Here is a 17,476-nt window from a genome sequence, read left to right as displayed (position 1 = left end):
AGATAGCAATTAGAGCTATTATTAAGAATAACTGTATTTTAACAGACATTATCATTGAGTCTTGAATTAGAGCCAGCTAAATCTTGCTTACCTAGAAAGAACGTAATTGTTTTATCGAGCACGTTCACAAGATGCATTCTTCCTGGAGAGTGAGATGTCTGTCCATCCTTTGGGGCCTGCCAGTGCCTGGAATTTTTTGACTTGAAGCAATCTCTCCAAATTGCCCTGGTTTAAAAGATGAAAGCCTTTCACGTCTTTAAAGATCTTTGTGACAGCTGAGCACTTAAAAACATGTTGCTTTTTTTTCTTCAGTGAATCATAACTGCAAGAAGTAGGTTTGACTCTTCAGGAAAGAACACGTTCTTTTGAAGTCCCGCAGACATGATTTGCAAGTCTTAAAGCTATTGATAAAAGGAGTAAAATGTTCATCTTTGCTTATTTATTGCAGATTGGTTACCTTTGGAAATACTTCAGTGGCACATTCAGGCGATCGGTGTCCTGAAGCAGGAGTTGGAGGAGGGCAGATTTCTCTGGAGCATTTTGCTGCCAGCCTTGTGGCTGCTCCCAGACGTATTACTTGCACCTTCAGTTTTGCAATTTGCCAGGGAAAGGGCCCTGCCTCCCAGTATGGTCTTGAAATTAATGCTTGCGAGTGCTGTGAGGTTGTCTATAAGAAGAGAATATTGATGTGAAAAAATGGTTTGATGGAGGAGGGGAAAAAAAAAAAAAAGATTCCACCATTTATGAGAAGAATGTGGTAGCTTCAGCAGTTAAACTGGTGGGTTTAAACTGATCATATCGGATTGTTGCATGGCAGAAAAGGATTGGCATAGTAACCATAGCCTCATGCTTCCCGGTCCCTCCTCTGCTCTGAACATGTACTGTGCCCATTGGTTTCAAGGAAATTCCTTGCACTATTGGATGCTATTTAATATGGGTTCATAAACAGCTTGGAATTATCCACTGCATTCTTGCAGGCAACCTCAGCAGCACAGCTATGTTTTCATAGAATCATAGGATGGCGTGGGTTGGAAGGGACCTTAAAGATCATTGTGCTCCAACATTCCTGCCTTAGGTTGGTTGCTCTCCAGAAGCTCAGGCTGCTCAGCCTGGCCCTGAGCACCTCCAGGGATGGGGCATCCACAGCTTCTTTGGGCAGCAGTGCCAGGGCCTCACTGCCCTCTGAGTAAGATTTTTTTTTCCTAACATCTGATCTAAATCTGCCCTTTTATGGCTTAAAACCATTCCCCCTTGCCCTATCACTATGAGACCATGTGAAAAGTCCCTCTTTTTACAAGTTTCTCTCAAGTTCTGGAAGGCTGCAATGAGTTTTCCCTGGAGCCATCTCTTCTCCAAGCTAAACAAGCCCAACTCCCTCAACCTTTCCTCAAAGCACAGGTGCCCCAGCCATTTATTCATCTTAGTGGCCGTCCTCTGGGCCAAATCCAACAGCTTTGCATCCTTGTTGTATGGCGGGGAGAGACCTGAACGCAGTATTCCAGATGGGGCCTCTCAAAGACATAATAGAGGGGGGCAATCACCTCCCTGCCCCTCTGCCACCCCTCTGTTGTTACAGCCCAGGGTTCTGTTGGTTGCAGAGTACAGGCTGTAAAGAGACTTGTTCAAGAGACCATGCACAGGTGCTTTCCTCCCTGACAGGCACTCTTCTATCACTATGAGAGAAGCTGAATAACTTTGAGACTGCTGGTTTCTGTGTTGGAGCACACACCAAACTCTATAGGATTTCTCTTCATGGACGCACTGTAATATGCTCTGTTCCTGCTGTGCACAGAAATGAAATTGCTAGCAAATCAGATTGCATAGTGTAACAAAACTAGTACTGCAGAGCATCAAGTTCTTAAACTCACAGTACTTGTAAACAATTCTGTCTTTAAAAAAAATTGCTATTTTCAAACAAAATATTTTTGCCCCATCCTCTTCATGTGAAGACGACGCAGAGATGTAGGAAATCTTGGGAGGGGAAATGAGTAAATGCATACAATTAATGCAGTTGGTGCTGGTTGACCCAGCTTGAGCTGTTCATGGTTCTTTCTAAAAATGGGAAAATGCAATGCCTAATTCAGTGGAAACAGCAGGACTGCACCGTTTGGTCAGGCATTGGAACAGGCTGCTCAGGGAGGTGGTGAGATCACAGTGCCTGGAGGTGTTCAGGGACCGTGGAGATGTGGCACTGATGGGCATGGTCAGTGGAATGGTGGGGTGGGTTGGGGTTGGACTGGATGATCGTAGAAGTCTTTTCCAACCTAAATGTTTCAATGATTCGTGCTTATTTTCAGTGATCCCAGTGTACAATGCTGCCTTACAGCTCATGTATATATCCAATGACCAGGGCCTGAAAAGTTTGCATCAGCTCTTGATAATTAGAATTCCAGATCCTCACAAGGCTGAGATTGAAATTATTTTGCACAATTTATTAGAAAACAAAGAATTCTTCAAAAAATTGTTGGATAGTGGACTAAATAGTTGGTTCCTGTAAATGGACAAATGGTTACAGCGTAATTAAATGAGAAACTCTATCAGCTGGCAACATTGATAGGCTTGTCTCCCTTTATTGACAAAATAGACCTGACATCACCGTATTTACCTAATTAAGAAGTCTAAATTGAGAGCTTAGTTACCTTATGCTACCTAAATATTTAGCCTTTGGACGTGCCTCTCTCTGTCTCAATTAGATAAAGAGCTTAATCAGGTTCCTAAGCCAGACAGCTCAGCCAGGCAGGGCTTATGGAAGGGGTGGTAATTTTAATTAGACAACATGCAGTGTCATCGCTGAGTGGGGGGCAAACAGCACCCACACTTTGGGTGGCACACACTGGGCTGCCGCATGGCCAAAGCCATGTGCAGGTTGCTGATGATCTGAGCTGTACAGGCTGCAGTCTGATGGAGGATCACTGCCCAGGAGCTCGTGGGGTGCGATGGATCAGGAGGCCAGAGAGGAGCCCCACGCCACTGCAGGAAGCAGCAATTGGGTGTTGGCATGAGTTCTGCTGAGCCTCACTGAACCAACGCCAGGGCCCTGCCAAGCGGGCTCAGTATTGAAAGCAGCATCTCACAATGGAGATATATTGTTTAGGTTCACTTACTCCAGGGCACTGTAAATCTTACTTAATCTTCTTCACGAGCCTGCTGGCTGCAGAAGTTTGTACTCCCTCCAGTGCAGATGACATGGCCACAACGGTGGGTCCTTGTCAGTGGGGCAGCAATAGGTCCAGGCGGTCAGTGGAGTCCTCCAGCTCCTATCCGACATCCCAGGGCTCCTAAAACTCAGTGTTGCAGCGCTGACTTGTAACTCTCCCTTTGTTCCTGTGCATGGTATTCCAAGTCTGGTTTCCTCCAGACCTTTCCTGGTAATCCTGTGTAGTTTCTGGCTCTCGCCAATGTCTTGCTGCTCTAAATCCCTTAGCCAATGTGGCTACATTGATTTACCAAGATTGACCTCTTCTACATGAAGAATTCTTCTAATTGAAGAATTTTGTTTTGGAAAGGGTGAATTCTTCTTGGAAAGAGACTAACCTAATGCTTTATTCCGATCCTGTGGCTGCTGTATGCAGTGTTATAGGGACACATTGGTTGTCTGCTTTTAAATGACCAAAGTGATAATGCTATTTCTGCTACATTAATCACAGAATCATAGAATGGCCTGAGTTGCAAAGGCCCACAGTGCTCATCCAGTTCCAACCCCCTGCTGTGTGCAGGGTCACCAACCAGCAGACCAGGCTGCCCAGAGCCACATCCAGCCTGGCCTTGAATACCTGCAGGGATGGGGCATCCACAGCCTCCTTGGGCAACCTGTCCCAGTGCCTCACCACCCTCTGGCTTTCTTTTTTAACTTTAGGAAACTCACAAAACAATAACAAAGGTGATCATTCAGAAAATAGGCTGTGCTGCTACATAGGGATTGTAGTTACAGTAATTTAGATTTTCATTCTTCTCCATGAGTAAGTTTCTCCTTATGCTACAGGCAGGATTTCCAATAGAAGGGGAAGGTTTGGCACTTTGGGAGGTGAAATTTACCAATATCTGGGACACATGAAAGAAAACAGAAGGTGAGTCACACAGTTCCTGAGACGTTCCTGAAGCATCACCATGATGTATTGCCATTTCCAGACTGGGATGCATAATTTTCAGCCTGAAGAATTGGAGAGATTTTTTGTTGCTGTTGCTGCAAAAGCTGTAATTTTGGTTGAAAAAGCTTTTCCCACAAGTTTTATTTTGAAGGTTGACTATCTGAGACTAAAATTCATAGGCTAACTGCCAAGTCTATATTGGTTTGAGCTGAAGTGTTGGATATTAACAGAAGTATGTGGCAGAATTTAAAGCTGTGGAGCTGAATTTTACAGCTCAGACTCCAATTCAGATCACAACTAAACATGTCTCAATGGGTTCTTCCTATTTTCACTGTAGGATAAGAATATTTTTTCTTATTAAGGGGTTATTCTGTCTGACCCTACTGTAACCCTTCTCTGTCTTTCTTGCTTGAAAGTTATACTGCATGATGGTCAGGTTCCTACTGTCATGCACCATGTTATGAGCATCAATCCATGGCGTTTGCAGGTATGGTAACTGACTGCTATGCAATCATGCTTTAATTACAGAGTAAAAGCAGAATTACATGCAGTGTTTTTGCAGTATGAAACTGTTCTCCCTTTTAATGGAAGAGAGTAGAACGGTGATCACAATGACTTTAACCCTTGGGAGTCTTCCTATTCCATGTTATGGATGGAGAAGAGCAGGCTTTTCCACAGGGCTTGGCAGCCTGACCTTGGCTTCAGCTTGAGGTCCCTGTTTGGCAGTGTCTCTCCACTGACAAGGACAGGAGATGCTCCTCTGTCACACTGCTCTGTGACTTGCTCTCCCAGCCCCTCTGTGCCCAACTGTGGCTAGCTGGCAACAACTCTATAACAGCACTGACTGCATCTGTCCCACCCTCCAAGGGAAATTTCTGAGTGCCCAGCCAGCCCCATCAGATAGCTTTCTGCTTATGCTTTGCTTTCCATTTTCTTCTGCTGTCATTTGCACCTTGTCTTCAGCCAAATAAATAGCAAGGGCAGCTTCACAGCTCCTGCCCTGTTCCTTAAGTCACTCAGCAGCGCTTCTGCACAGCACAGCTGAGAGCTATCATCTCGCTGGGGCTGAGCCCCTTTTGCAGTGTCCTGCCTTTTCCTGGCTTCCACTCAGAAGTCATGGCCTTGTATCCAAACCCTGAGGACTTCTGAGGCTGTAACTGCAAGAAGAGATGTTGTAAGGGCAGTGAATCAGATTGGAAATGCTTTGTTCAAAAATTACACTTTTGCTGTTAAGACTTATTCCATGTGAAGCCTTTTATGCAGCTTACCTCCTTTTCAACACTGATTCAGATTCCTGGCTGGGAACGTAGGAGTGTTAGACACTTCCAAGTCAAATGCAAATTCATGCTTGATACCATCATAAAGAACTGCCGTTATTAAACCCCTGTGGACGATTTTTAAAGTTGAATCTGATCAAAATTCTATACCCTTCACTCATAAATCGCTTTGGAAAGGGAAAAGTATTGTTTACTCCTCTGTAAAAGACAGGAAAATTCAGGAGGGAAATGATTTATCCGGGGAACACACCAAGCCTTTGATAACAGGGGACAGAAATTTATTTCAAGTCCTTATCTGTTATGTTTTCCACTAGGCTGTATCGACTCTGGAAGAACTGTTTTTCTCCAGACCTAAAACTTGCTTAACTTTTGAGAACAAACTATAGATAAATGTTAGAAAATCACAAAGTACTGTGGTTTTTTATTAGATTCTCTGTCTTTCTCTAACCAATGCTCATTTCATTGGTTTTATAAGCATTGTAAACAGATAAAGGGCTCAACCCTTTCTTGCTGTACAGAATAATAGGGGATGTGATGCTAACATTATTCTTTTTTTTTTTTTTTCCCCAGTAAAGAAACTAAAGCTTGCCATACATTGATTTGATAAAACTGTAGAGCCATTTTGAAGGGGTTTCATAAGGAGAGCACCTCTCCTGTGAAGAAAGGTTGAGGGAACTGGGCTTGTTTAGCTTGGAGAAGAGAAAGCTTCGGGGAGACTTCATTGTGGCCTTCCAGTACTTGATGGGAGGGCTGGAGGAGGGGGAACGGCTGTTTGTGAGGATGGATGGTGATGGACAAGGGGGAATGGTTTTAAACTGAGACAGGGGAGGTTTAGGTTGGATCTTAGGAGGAAGTTTTTCCCCCAGAGGGTGATGAGGCACTGGAACAGGTTGCCCAAGGAGGCTGTGGATGCCCCATCCCTGCAGGCATTCAAGGCCAGGCTGGATGTGGCTCTGGGCAGCCTGGGCTGCTGGTTGGTGACCTGCACACAGCAGGGGGTTGGAACTGGATGAGCATTGTGCTCCTTTTCAACCTACCCCATTCTGTGATTCTGTGATTTGCTATCATGGCACATTCAAAACTGTTCTTCAGATGCACAAGTTTATATAAAGTGTTTGGGAAAACAGCATCAAACAAAGAAGGTGGGACCCAAGAGAGCTGAAAATTCAGATGTCAGAGGGAACAGAGAACTGAGAAATGCTTTGCTGTGCTGGAAGTATGCATTTAAATGAATACACAATGAAATGTTGAGTCCTGAGAATGCAGGATTCTTCCCTGCAGGAATATGGGCAGAAAGATTGACTGAGTGCAAAATTCCTCCGTACAGCAATGGAGTCATAAGACCTGTAATCTTCCTGTTATTTAGTCCATCCCTGTAGGACTCTTCCTGTTATTTAGTCCCACCCTTGTAGGACTCCATGTGTAGAGCACGTAGCATTTAAATGATGACAGCTGTATTAGGGAGTACTGCACATAGTTATCCCACTGTGTTAATAAAGGAGCAAGATAAGAATAACTACCAGTCTTCAGTGTTTCCCACGTTTATTTTAGTTCTCAGACACCTCTGTACATTTTGTGGACAAGTAGCTGAGTTGAAAAAAGTGGGGAGACCACGACAATGGTTATCTTAGCTCTTGTTTTCCTTTGAGAAACTGATGTACAACACAGACCGAGAGGGTGTCAGCTGATAAAAGCCAGGCTGATGTGAAGTGTTCTTTGGATTTGATGTCATGTCAAGGAGCCCAGAGAAACTAGATGGTGTCTGGAAGCACAAGGAATGAGTGAATGAATGAATGAATGAATGAATGAATGTCCCCTTTCCACTGCACCCTCCTGCTGGCCTGGGCTCTTATTATACACAGGAGCCCTTATTTTTCCTCAACATATTGAGGTTATAATAGACTCTTACAAAAAAAAGTTAGCTTACTGCACAGTTAGATATAATTTTACCTTCATGTTTCATTGAATTACTTTACATATCTTTGGAATTTTTAACTTAATATTCATAGAACTGTAAAGTCCCAGAAGGGTTTGAGTTGGATGGGACCTTAAAGCCCATCCTTTTCCACCCTCCTGCCATCTGCAGGGGTTCCTCCCACCTAAAACAGGTTGCCCAAAGCTGCATCCATCCTAGCCTTGGGCACTGCCAGTGATGGGGCATCCACAAGTTATCTGGGCTGCGTGTCCTGGGGTTTGTCTTCTGTCTGTGTGAAGAATTTCTTCCTAATATCTAATGTAAACTGCCTTCATAAAACAGGTGCTCCAGCCCTCTGATCATGCTTGTTGCACTTCGTGCTTTGTTCAGTACTATGCAAGTTCTAATATAGATTTCAGTGTTAACTGTGAAGCTTCTTAGCACGTTCAAGCAGTACATCAAGGGCTGGAGCACCTCTCCTACAAAGACAGGCTGAAGGAACTGGGCTTGTTCAGCCTGGAAGAGAGATGGCTGTGGGGACATCACATTTTGACCTTCCAGTATTTAAAGGGAGTTTATAAACATGAGAGAAATCAACTTTTTACACAGGTAGATAGAGGACAGAGGGGAATGGTTGTAAACTAATGGAATGGAGATCTAAATTAGATGTCGGGGATGTTCTTTACTTAGAGAGTGGTGAGGTGCTGGAACAGATTGCCCAAAGAGGTTGTGGATGCCCCATCCCAGGAGGTGTGGAAGGCCAGGTTGGACGGGCCCCTGGGCAATCTGATCTAGCACTTGGTCTAGTGGTTGGCAACCCTGCCTGTGACAGGGGCACTGGGACTTGATGATCCTTCAGGTCCCTTCCAACCCAAGCCCATTCTGTGATTCTATGATCATGCAATGGGACTGCTGCTTGTTTTCTCATTGCCTCTTCAGAGGGAGAGGTGTGTGCTATGAAGTGTTTTTAATCCATGCAAAGTGTTAATCTAAACCGAATTTCAGACTGGGTTCCTTAATGCAGACCAAACTTCACTCTTAAAAACTTAACAGCCCTGCATTTCCAAGAAGTTCTTATCTGCATCTCAGTTCTGTAGCTTATTTGTAATTAGCCAGAAATGAAGTAAAGTGGGAGGAAAAGGGGACTGGAAGACATGAGTGTCTCAAGCAGTGCCCTAGGAATGTGCTACACTCATCTTGCCACTGCTCCCCCTCAGGTAAATCACCTGGCTGTCCTTCCTTGTTTGGAGTATCACAGAATCAGCAATCACAGAAACAGGAACTTGACACAGGAAGAAGAGGTTGGATGCAGGGCAATCAGTTTCACAAGTATTTTGTGCAAGTAAATTGAAAACTGTGTAAGCTCCGCAAGGCTTTGTGTTAGTAAATTAAAAACTATGTAAACTTTGTAAGGCTTGGGGCAATAAAGAATGAGGTCATTGAGTAAGAGCAAAGCTTAGAAGAAGAATCACCAGGCTGGCAATTACAAACAGCAGTCTTTCTGCCCTCCACATTCCTCAACTCACGCACCCCTGCTCCCATGAGGCTGTTTTGACTTTGGGGCAGAACTGTCCTACCTGAATTAACAGAGAAACAAAGTAGGAGAAAGTTTGACAATGTGTAGTACCGCATTTCTTCTTTTAATTCAGCCCTTCCAACGGAATTAGAGACCTAATTTTAGGTAGTATCGAGGTAAATGTCAAGTCAGAGAGGACAGCCTATTCTTCTGCTGTCACTGGAGTCAGGGGGCATCAGTGAGAGCGTGTTACGCTTCTACTTAAAAAAACAACCAAGAAACCCCATGAGTGCACTCTGCATTTGCAGATGCTGCTTGTAGTATAGCACGACGGACTCCCAATAGGTTCCAGGGATGCTGGGATAAAGATATTTAGTTAATGTGAGGCTAAAACAGGGCTGGCCAGAGCCATCTCTTGTGCTTTTGCACTGCTCTTTTCTGTGCACAGACACTTAGGGGGCTGCAACATGAGCTGGGCTAAGGATCTGACACGACATCTGGGACAGAATTATTGTTACTAATGTATTTATTAACACTGCATACATTGCTTTTTTTGGAGGACATAGTGCTGCCCTTCTACTGAGCGACTGCAAATTTAAAGCTTTATAATTAGCTTATTACCAGAAAATAAATCAATGTCACTAGCTGAGGATGCTTCTGAACATGACTTGCATAAACCTATCACTGAGGTGGATCCACCAGTTCTTGATCAAAGAACAGCGGCAGAATGAACGTGACAAGTCCTACCAGGGTGAAGGATTTAAAGATAAAGACCCTGAAATGCTGATCTTGCAGCCTAGGAGCTGCTGGTAAAATACTGGAACAGGTTGCCCAAGGAGGCTGTGGATCCCTGGAGGCATTCAAGGCCAGGCTGGATGTGGCTCTGGGCAGCCTGGTCTGCTGGTTGGTGACCCTGCACATAGCAGGGGTTGGAACTGGATGAGCATTGTGGGCCTTTTCAACTCAGCCCATTCTGTGATTCTGTAATTCTATGAAATGTTTAAGCTGAGTAAGAACTGACTCCATGACTACCCATGTGTATGAGGAAGAGACCTGGGGCCTTCTTACCATGAGAAGACACAATTCATACATGGTCTTCTACTGCTGCTTGCCAAAGTGGGAGAGAAACATCTCAGAGCAAGTTTTGGGTCTATGGATAGCAGTTGTTGTCAAGCTGGCTTTCCAAGATCAGGTATATGGACAACCAGACAATATCTACAGAGATATAAAGTTTTCCATCATGCTCTGCATGGGACTTGCAAAGTTTTCCATCATGCTCTGCATGGGACTTGCAATGCTTTGAGTAAGACATTGAAAAGGTAGAAAATAGATATGCCAGTGGATGTAACATTGGCTCTCTGAATAGGAGGCTTTCTGTTGGGTATTAAAATGGACTATAAGTGACATTGTAATAGTGGAAAAAGATATTAAAAAGGCCACAGATGATAAGAAGAAGTAAATGTTTCCTAAATAAGGGATCTCATCCAGTAGGCCATTGACACACAATAATAGGGATTACTACCTAAAATGGTCACAAGCAAATAATATACTTATTTCAGTTTCTGTGAAACCTTTTGCTCTTACACATAGGACATTATAAAGAATGTAGTCTGCACATATAGATAAGAGGATTTTGTCACAGAAGCAGCAACACTGAAAATATCCTGGAGAGTGGTAGCTGATTGTCAACTGAATACAAACTCCAAAGCAACTCTTATGCCAAAAAGTTGACTACAATCCGTGAACATATATGAACAGGAGCATGAGGAAAAGAGAGGAGGTTCAGGGCATCACACTGCTATGACTGTACTGAAAACAGGGGGTTCAGTTTTGTAATCCACAATTCAGGAAAGTAACCAGGGAAACTGCCTGACTATAAAATGCTCAGTTTGTTCAGAGGAGGTGAAGGGGTGTTACGGGGAACATGGGGAACAAAAGATTCATAGGATGATTAAATTGTTCTGTTAGTTCACCAAGGTATATTAAAATATCATGGCTGGAAAGTGATATTTTACAAGTTCACCTTAAAATAAGGCATTTGTTTGAACTGGAAATAATGGTTTATAATTGAGCATCAGTCAAGAACTGCAGTCAGTTCACCACCCCAAAACATACTTAAATCAGCACTAGTTCAAGCAGGAATTCTTTAGTGAAAATCCTACAGCTTACACTAAAGTAGGAAACCAAATGAAGAGATTGCAAGGATCGCTTCTAGTGTATAAGTGCAATAATTGATAGTTTTGTCATGTGTTTTGGAAGCATTGGTTGCACGGTCTTTTAATGCTCTTTGTCATATGTAGGTCATTCCTAAAAGTTTCAGACTGTTCCTGGATGCATGGCTTTTAGGGATGGGCTGACAATTAGTCTGACTTCTCCAATAATGCTAACATTGGAGCTTGAACTCATTTGCTTCCCGAGGCTTAATCAAGTCAATTATTTTTCCTTTATTGCATTTCATTTTTTTTGCTTCTCCAGAGAATTGATGTACTTTTCTGTATAGCGATGGAAGTAAACCACAAAATGGAGTTGATAAACGTTATTTGCTTTTTCAGCTTCTCCTTGGCTTTTAAAATGGTCAGAAAAACACATTGGTGAAATTTACTGGCAGCAGAGGACAGTCAGCACTTTGTGGGGGATGCTCTGTATCATGAACAATGAGCTGGTGCATAGCTCTAGAGCTATTTGCATTCTCGTGTATTCTGGTTACCAGCCTGCACCAAGCATCCTTAGAATTGGTCACTTCCCTAAAAAGAACTCAGAGAACATTGAAAAGTGATTCTGGACATTAGGAAGTAGCTGGACATTAAGAAGTATTACTTTTCAGAAAGGGTGGTCAGGCACTGGAATGGCTGCCCAGGGAGGTGGTGGAGTCACCGAGCCTGGGGGTGTTCAAGGAAAGGCTGGATGTTGTGTTGAGGGACGTGGTTTAGTGGGAGCTATTGGGAATAGGTGAACGGTTGGACTGGGTGATCTTTTAGGTCTTTTCCAACCTTGGTGATTCTATGATTGACAAAATGGTTAATCAATTCTAGGACATTGTATTACAAAATGGAAGCCATTTTATGTACACAGCCGGAGGGCTTAATTAAGTTTTTACCCCGCTTTGGGTGATATGATTTTTATTAGATATTTCTTCATGTGCATAAAAACCAAAATGATTGCATTGAAACAGATAGGTACATCATGTCAAGGTCCTTCTTCAGTGCAGAGATCACTCGGCAGAAACCTCTGCGCTGTAGATGTGGCCAAATCGTTCCGTTGGTAAGAACTGGTGAGCATTAGAAACCCCCAGTGTAAGACTGCAGCCACCACAGGAGGGGAGGCTCTGTGTCACCATCTGCAACGCACAGAAATATTTGCAGTTCAGAAGACTGACAAGCCAGCATGCTGCTCGGGGTAAAGAAAGCCATTTGCACAAATCCCCTTGCGGCGATCACGTCTCATTTAATTGACATCCCACCAGCTTGTTGTTTTGGGTTGGTTTTTGTTTTTTTTTTCCTACCTTTAAAACTTCATTTGGCTGAGCTTGCTGAAAAACCCTGTATTACCAAATTCTAACACTTCTGCTGTTTTTGGGGAGCTAATTTTAGCCTGGTGAAGCATTGTCCTGCCTTCAGTCCTGCCCTGTGCGTCACTGCATGCCCAGCCATGGGCTCCCGTGTGCTGTGGGCTGTATCACATTACCAGAAAACCCTGCGTTGGCAAACAGCTTTCACAGCTTATGCTGGTAAGCATACCTCAAGGACATCTGTGTATGTTAAAAATAACAGCCACAGGGCAGCAGGGCTATGGAGAGGTGCAGCAGAGACAAACGGAGCCACGATGTGATCGGGTGCATGGTTGTGCGGCTGGCAATGTTGAGTAGGAGAGGTGCAGGCCATGTAAGCCCGTGGAAATGCTAAACGTCTGCACGTCTTCCCCAGCATAGGCCTGCAGAATGAACAGTACAAAAAGTGTATTTCTTCCTTGTATTGAATCCCAAAGTATCTTTAGAACTATTGAAATATTGAGTTCTACTTTGGGGTGAGCACGAATATCTTAAAGTCCAGTCATAAAATGCAGCCTTGGGTATCAGTTTGGGTATCAGATTGTTCAATTGTTGTATTTTAAGTTGAAAATAATGCCTTTCTTGTATATTTTTAGAGGGAGGGGGCTAGCGATCAAACTAAATGTGCAACAATGTGTCTATGTGAAAGATCAGAGAATCATAGAATTGAGATGGAAAGGATCTTTGGAGGCCACGTGGTCCAATTCCCTGCAATGAGCAGCGACACCACAGCTCCATCAGTGCTCAGAGCCCATCCAGCCTGACCTTGAGTGTTTGTAGGGACATCCACCACCACTCTGGGCAACCTGTGCTAATGCTTCTCCACTCGTATTGTAAAAACCTTCCAGATATCCTATCTAAATCTCCCCTCCTTTAGATTGAAGCCATTCCCCCCTGTCCTGTTACAACAGACCCTCTTCCCTTTCTTCTTACATCCCCCTTTCAGGTACTGAAGGCTGCTCTCAGGGTTCCCTGCAGCCTTCTCTTCTCCAGGCTGAACAGCCCCAGCTCTCAGCCTGTCCCTGTAGGGGAGGAGTTCTATCTTGTGGATCAATTTTGTGTCTCTTATCTATAATGTCACGCATCGATAACTCTCAAATGCAAATCACAGAATCATAAGCATGAACCCACCAGTAAGCCCTGATTTTGCTGCTCACCAGTCATGTTTTGACTTCAGTGATTTTATTCTTCAAGTACATATTTGTCATTATTTTCAACACAATGCGACCATCCTTTATTTGTGTTACAGTAACCCCTAGAGTTCCCAGTGGAAGGTTTCATCATGCTACGTACAACTGACATAATAAGGGTCGTTTTATTTAGTGTCTGTGGTTCTCTGTACCCCAGTGCTCATGATTCATCATTTCTTTTGTCAGTGAATAGTGAGATAGTGAGCTAACAGGCTGACAAGGGCAGAAATAAATTTAGATTTACAATAACTGATGTGCCTTGTGAGCAGGTTCAGCTAAGGAGGACCTCCATCTGTTCGATGGGCATTGCTAGGTCAAAGCTGACTCAGAATTAGTATTTATGAATACTCTTTCAAAATGTAAGCATAAATAACGATAAATGTCTTACTAATACACACATTAACTGAAGGTTTCCACTTACCAGTATTTTTTTAAATCTCTATACGCTGGCATTGATAAGAATAATACTTTAAATATCATTGGCTCAGAATTATGGCGGCCTCTTGCGATGCAGTGTATTCTTCATCTGAGACAGTAAAATTCTGTGTTATGCACATGATAAGATTTGCGATGTTCCTGCCTGGTCCATTTCCTCATTTTTAAGAATTGGGTTTTAAGTGATAAATGTCTTGTAGGTTTCCACATGCTATTGCAGCTTAGGATGTTGACCTTTCTTAATGAAGTGTATGAATTTGTGATGGTTATGCTTTATATCTGGCGAAAGCTGAAGAAAGTGCTTGGAGTTGAACTGTTTTTAGAATGGTTTAGTTGAAATCAAAGAAATTAAATGCTCAGGTGCATTTGAAATTCCTGCAGTATGACCACTCTGTCTTTAGACACCTAAGTACCTTCAAATATCTGCATTTTATGCCGTGCTTACATGCAAAAAATGATGCTGTTTGTAGTTAGTGTTGTGATTTCTGGCATGAGCATCTTAATACATATTATGTGATTATTCACAGAATCATAGAATGGCCTGGGTTGAAAAGGACCACAGTAATCATGTAGTTTCAAGCTTTGTGCAGGGTCGTCAACCACCAGACCACTGGGCCATTATTGCAGACCTGTCAAGAGGAACTTCTGTACTCAACCAGCGTTTTCGTATGATAGGAAGTGTATGTGAGACCAGGTATTGAGTTCTCCTATACTAGCATTTTTAATCTAGTTAATGCATGTGGATCCTGTATACATTTGTGTAGAAAAGAAGGTTTGTTGCTGCTGTATTGCAGTGTTTCTCAGCTTTTACTGGGCATTCAATGCTATGAGTCATGGAGACATGGGAGTATTAAGCATTTCTGGCTACATTAAATGAACATTGCTCCCACTTGGCTTGCAACTCGAAGTACTTATTAGTTTATTTAATCAAAGGCCTTTATTATGCCTAAGCGTGCGAATTGCAGGCTTAGGACACATGGCACGTTCAGCCTCCAGCTTGAGAGGATCCACAGAGCAGCAGACAAGCACATTGCAGCTCCTGAACAACACCCAGGGCCGTGTCTGCATTTCAGCTGAGGAGCCCAGGAGGGGCTGGGAGCAGAACTGCTGCGTGAGCCACCGCTTCTGATCACAGCTTTGCCCTGCAGGCAGTCTGCAGACGGCCTGGCCGGGTGCACTGAGGTGCCTGGCAGAATATTAACCTGCCAGACAGATTCAGACATAGAGTCCCTCGGGTTGCGCCAGGGGTTGCACTTGTAGCTTCACCATCTGAATATAGAGTAAGCCTGATCCGGAGGGCAGCCTTTGGATGACCCCGGAGTGCGATGTGGAAATACCCATGGTCTCAGAGCTCATACAGCTCTCTAAGCTGGAAAGTCAGGTCGAAGATACATTGCTGTGAAGGAGAGAGAGAGAGCAAGCCATTTCAGCTGGGGAAACATCCATGACCTCTATACGCCCCAGCTACGATTCTGTAGCCCGCCACTGGTGATAATCCATGTTGGCTCAGACCCCAGCTGGGATCAGACAGGTCAGCTCCTGCTTCAAGGCTTCTGACTGGGGAACAGTAACACAGCTCGGAGTGCAAGGAAACGAATGAAAAGCTTTAGAATGATGGTGATGTGTGGCTTGGCAGCAGGAGTGCCACACACACACACAGTTTGAGAGCAGCTTCCTGACCACACCACCTATATTAGTGCAGCAGAGTCCAGGCTGTGTACCAGAGCGTTTGCAAATCTCCACTTGGCTCTAGAGCCAGCCACAGAGCTTGCTACTGGCCTCACAGGGCAAATTATAGTTTCTTTTATTTGCTCTTACGTGGGGCATAGTGAGAGCCTGATGACAAGAATGTCCAGGGCATGATTTAGCTTCTGCAGATGGTCAGGACGTGCCAGTCTAACTTCTTGCACGTAGGCGCCAAGGGGAGAGAAAGCAAGGAATTTAGTGGGCACTGTGGAGCAGTTGCAAGGAACGCCCTGCTGGGCACAACGTAATGTGAGAGCTGCACAAGGCAAGTGTTGCTTTATCTATGAGGACACCGGGTTGTGTTTGCGTTGTGGATCTCCTCAGGCCAATGTAGCAAGAATATTCCTGTGCCTTTTGAAGGCTGAGCATTGCTGCAGTTTGGGAGGATTGTGGGTTACGCTGTTGATTTTATTTTTTTAGGAGAAACGAATATGGAAATGGATGTGTAGGAAGAAGGGGCCATTTTGAAATGGTTACAAATAATGCAATTAAATCCCTGTACCAAGCTACAAGATGTGACCATTCATTTCAAGGTCCTTTTTGCTGTCCTTCTGCTGCCATCAACCAGAGGCAGTTCTTGGGCTTTTCTCATACATGTTAGGGCAGGGACATCAGGATGGATCTTTTGAGTTAATTTATCCTCTGACAATATAATAAAATATAATATATCCTCTGATAGTGCTCAGAATGTGAGGAACGAGGTAGCTGTTTGTCGATGTCAGCACAAATGACAACAGTTTTAAAGATCCTTTCTTTGCTTTCATGATGAGTGCTATTAAGGCCAAGTTCTGCTCTCAGATATACCCCCACACTGTAGATATTCCCACTTTTTTTTTTCTTTTCTGATAGCATCATTGTTTCCGGGAACAGAGAAAAGAGAATTTGATTATATTGGTATCATAGCATCATTCAAGAGCTCCATTGTGCTTAACTCTGCACAAACAGATTAAGACAAACTGTTATTCCCAGACAGTTGAGGAAGGTGAAAGGCAAAGAAGAGGAATAAGGCATGCAGTCAGAGACATGCATATGTATTATATTTACTGCCTATTTCAAAGGTACATAAGGTAGGGGGCCAAGTCAGCTCCTTGTATCTCTTTTCTCTTTGATGTTAGGACACATTTGAGTGTTGAGGGAGATGCTCAGACGGAGGTGGCCTCAGAGAGATGCTCAGAGAGAAAGAGAACATTCAGGGCATGGATCGCAAGTCAACCCCTTCTGCAAGGTCTCTAAGATCATCTTGTTTATTCTGAAAGCATTTTAGCCCACAGGCAGCCTCACCTTTGCTAGCTTCAGAGGGAGATGGTTACACTGGAGTGTGTACAGTATGAACCACTGCTATTAATACACCCCTGGGGAGAGGGAGGGCTGCCCACTAGAGTATGTGTGAAAAGACATCTTGTGCCGGCAGCAGCACCGTTGAGTCATCCCAGCCCGTCTGCAGGGAGCACTGAGGGCTGTAAAACAACCACCATAATCATTATTAGAAGCACTTCAGGCACGGCTTGCTCCCCCCCTTCAAGTCTCCCTCCACTTCGGGTGTGTAAATATTTGTGCTGTCCGCATCCATTGCTGGCACAGAGGCATAAGAAGAAAGTTCTCCTCAGCCTTTGCTTGCATATTTGGCTTCAGGCCAGCGCAAGTTAAACCCTCAGTCTCTTGCTGCCCCTGCTCGTTATTATTATTTTTTTTTTCAGTAGTAAACGATGACTCTCTTGAAGATAGGCCGGCATTTCCTGAGGGTGGGCTGGCACTCCCCCAA

The 17,476-nt window shown here is 43.9% G+C and overlaps 1 protein-coding gene across 1 annotated transcript in view; it reads left to right on the top strand.

Moving 5' to 3' along the window:
- Positions 1-17,476, top strand: part of FKBP1B (FKBP prolyl isomerase 1B) — a 44,830-nt gene that overhangs the window by 7,771 nt on the left and 19,583 nt on the right. The window lies entirely within an intron of this gene.

The sequence above is a fragment of the Centrocercus urophasianus genome, unplaced genomic scaffold, assembly GCF_019232065.1.
Source record: "Centrocercus urophasianus isolate 14NV4802_14NV808 unplaced genomic scaffold, USGS_Curo_1.0 seq_10, whole genome shotgun sequence".
Taxonomy (NCBI): Eukaryota; Metazoa; Chordata; class Aves; order Galliformes; family Phasianidae; genus Centrocercus; species Centrocercus urophasianus.
The sequence above is the reverse complement of the archived record's forward strand: the minus strand, read 5'-3'. Positions and strand labels throughout refer to the sequence as shown.